This window comes from Corapipo altera, unplaced genomic scaffold, assembly GCF_003945725.1.
Source record: "Corapipo altera isolate COAL_440 unplaced genomic scaffold, ASM394572v1 102, whole genome shotgun sequence".
In the NCBI taxonomy this organism is placed as follows: Eukaryota; Metazoa; Chordata; class Aves; order Passeriformes; family Pipridae; genus Corapipo; species Corapipo altera.
Window position 1 is genome coordinate 1,157,972 of NW_020884995.1, and position 3,404 is coordinate 1,161,375.

General features: G+C 56.6%; 1 long non-coding RNA gene across 1 annotated transcript in view; it reads right to left on the minus strand.

Moving 5' to 3' along the window:
- Window positions 1-415: 415 nt before the first annotated feature.
- LOC113958372 overlaps window positions 416-3,404 on the minus strand; it is a 9,354-nt gene continuing 6,365 nt past the window's right edge. The window contains exons 2-3 of the long non-coding RNA XR_003531500.1: window positions 1,149-1,336; window positions 416-599 (exon numbers count right to left, since the gene is read on the minus strand). This is a non-coding gene — a long non-coding RNA (uncharacterized LOC113958372). The remainder of the gene's footprint in view (window positions 600-1,148; window positions 1,337-3,404) is intronic.

Sequence of the window (3,404 nt, forward strand, 5' to 3'; positions counted from 1 at the left end):
GGCGTGAAGGCCCAGAGATCCCTTGAGCCACGGGAGAGCAGGCACAGAGTCCCTCCTGCAGGGCCAATTTACTGCCTGAAATCAGCTCTTCAAAGAAGCCTCTAAGACTCAGCTGGTGAGTTTTAGAAGCCAGGCATTCCTACATGCCATGAGATATTTTAAGAGCTTACTGAGTTAAAAAACATGAAGCTTTTATCAGTGACATCTGACCTCCAACAGACAGCTCCTTTCCCATTTTCGTAGAATATTTTTTTCATGGTATCACTTAATAGGAAGTGCCCAGGAAGCCCAGACTGTGCTTTCCAGAACAGAAAATAAACAGAGGAAAGGAGCTTTGCACAAGTGTAACATACTCCAGAACAGACCTGACTTTAGTTTTCTGCTATATTTGAACACAAAGAGAAAAACTAAAGCTCCAGCAGGAGAGCTGGCACATTACCCACAGTACCCTCAAAGTCCCTCTCACGAGGGCTGTAGGAAAATTACAGTTATACGAGTCCCTTGTGCCTGCAGATGCCTGGGGATCCTCTCCATCCACCTCGTGCTCTCCCAACAGCAGAAAGGGTGACCTCAGGGACACGGTGGCACTCAACATCCTGCTGAGAGAGCAAGGAAACCTTTAGCATAAAGGTGAGTTGCAATCTAAAACTTTCTTTCCTGGCAGCTTTGTGAAGCCTGCAACCAAGAGGGGGAAAATTTCCACCTCCCTTGGTGCAGGTGTCAACAGAGACCAACAGAGCTTTCACCTTTTTCAGACAACTGTGCCCTTTTTGGCTCCCTGGCAGCTCCAATGGCACCAGAACCCCCTTCCTGCACACCCACGGGTGTCACACACAGGCACCCACACACCTTTGCTCCAGCCCACACGTGGCCAACATTTCCTCACCCTGGACATCCCAAGGGGAGTATTTTTGCTAGAGAGCACAGCAACCCCCCTGCCCTTGCAAACTGCCTCCCTGCTAAAAAGCAATCATTTTTCCTGGACACTTCTCCCACAGCCAAGGTCTTTTCAAACTGCTGTCGTGCCACCAAACCTGCTCAGGGTCCCTCCCAGCTTCTGCCTGTCCTTGCATTTAAAGGCACGGGCATGTTCTATCTGCCATCAGCAGAACCCAGCTCCTCATTGGGAGTATAAGCGCTGCTCTTACCTGGACAGACTCCCGGGCTCGGCACAGCTGTGGGTCATGGAGCAGCTTCCCAAGGCCATTCTCTCTCCCAGCAGGAAGCACAACTCGCCTCCGCCCCAGGGGAAACCACGAGCCAGGCTGGGAACTGACACAGAACGAGCAAAAAGCATTAATGCAGCACCAAAAAAACAAGTTAAAGCAGTCTTTGCCTCATAACCCTGCACAGGGAAAGGCTTTGGGATTCCGACGCAAAGCCTGAGACACCCAGACAGCACCAGCCCCGCAGCCCTGCCACGGCTCCTCCAGGGTCACCCGGTAGGTAACGGGCTTACCCGGCCCCCGCTGCCCAGCACAACGCGCCCTTAAACGCCCCCCATCTCCCCCGGTCCATAAACCCAGCGGCCAAGGCGCTCTCCCCTCCGCAGCCCGGGCAGCAGCGGAGCCGCACCCTCAGCCCTCACACACAACCGCCCGCAGCTGCCCCGCCGGCCCTTCTATACCGCGGGCCGGCAGCGCTGCCCAATCAGCACTCGAGCGCCTCCGCCCAATCGCAGCCCGCCTGTCCCTGCGGCCCCGCCCCGCCCGCTCAGCCCGGCCCCGCCCCTCTGCGCGGCCCCGCCCCCGTTCCCTCCGCGCGGCTCCCGCCGCCGCCGCAGCCCCGGCGGGCGCTGCTGGGGCCGGGGAAGGGCGGTGGGAGCTCCGCGGGCACGGCCCGGCCGGGACCTCTCCCGGGACACGGGGAGCGAGGCGGGGAGTGGGGACAGCGGGGCGGGGCCGGCGCGAGCCGGGGGGCGGGCCTGGGCGGGTCGAGGGGCGGGGCCGGCATGATCCCGCGGCGCTTCGCTCTGGGCTCTGGGGTTGTTTCGGGCTGGGTTTGGGTGCGGATTTTGGGGAACTGCGCACACCCTCCCCTGGTCACAGCCCCGCCCCAGCTCGCTGCACTCTGCGCACCCCTTCCTCAGCTCCTTTCTGCTCCGTGCCGACTGTGCCCGGAGTCGACAGCACCCGCGCTGTCTGCTCGGGGCTTGTTCCTCACCGTCCGGTTCCAAATGAGAGGGGAGCAAGAGGCAACCTTTGGCTCTCTGGTGGATTTGGTGGGCCAGCCCTGGCACTCCGCGGGCAGCAAGAGCTTTCTGTCCTGGCCCCTTTGCTCTGGGAGGAATCTTTGTCCGTACGCCATTTGGGCAGTGGGACTGGCAGCTGGAGCTGCCAAAAACCAAGAGCCCTTCTCCCCAGCCAAGTAAACCTGCAACCTTTGGCTCTCTGGTGGATTTGGTGGGCCAGCCTGGGCACTCCACGGGCATCAAGAGCTTTCTGTCCTGGCCCCTTTGCTCTGGGAAGAATCTTCGTCCGTACACCATTTGAGCAGTGGGATGGGAGCTGGAGCTGTATAAAGGCAAGAGCCCTTCTCCCCGGCCAAGCAAGGCTGCAACCTTTGGGTCTCTGGTGCACTTGGTGGGCCAGCCTAGGCTCTCTGTAGGCAGGAAGAGGAGAGAAGGTTTGGCACCTTCTCTCTTGGAGGAATCGTCCTCCGTGTTAATTTTTTGGAGCTGGATTTTCCATTTAGCCGAGGATTTTTGAAATTCTACTACAGCGCTTTTCCACACATAAGAAAGCACTTACTTTTGTCGTTTGTGTTCCAATTGGTTGGACAACCTGGGTACTCCATGGGCAGGAAATGCCTTCTATCCTGATACCTTGTACCTGCAAGTAGCCTCATTCATATTCAATTTTTTGTGCTGGACTACCTATTTCAGGTCTATGATTCCTGCAAGCAAACATCAGTCTTCTTTATCTGCAAAGGAAACCCTTACCTCCATTGTTTCTATTACAGTTTCTGGGTAGCTTAGACCCTCCATAGTCTGCAACCACTCTGTGTCCTGGCATCTGAGCAGACTAGCTCAGCTCAGCTGCTTTTGAAGAGTTTATGAGGTAACCAGGAGAGGAGTTAAGGTTCTGCCTTCAAAATTTCTACTCCGTGGAGAAGCTCCTCCCAGCTCAGCCCACTTCAACCCAGCTGCACTGCAAGCTCTAATCATCTGATCATTGAATGAAGCTGAGGGCATTTGTGGGAGATTTAAGCTACAGGGAAAAAGTACTCCCAACACAGTCCAGCTGCCTTGCGAGGCCTAATCAGCTCACAAGAAGATGGCATCCAGGTTGTTACTGGGTGATATAAACTGCTGCAACAGGAGTAGCAAGCCAGGGTGTGGCATGTAAGTGAGGGTGGGGCATGGCATGGCATGGCATGGCATGGCATGGCATGGCATGGCATGG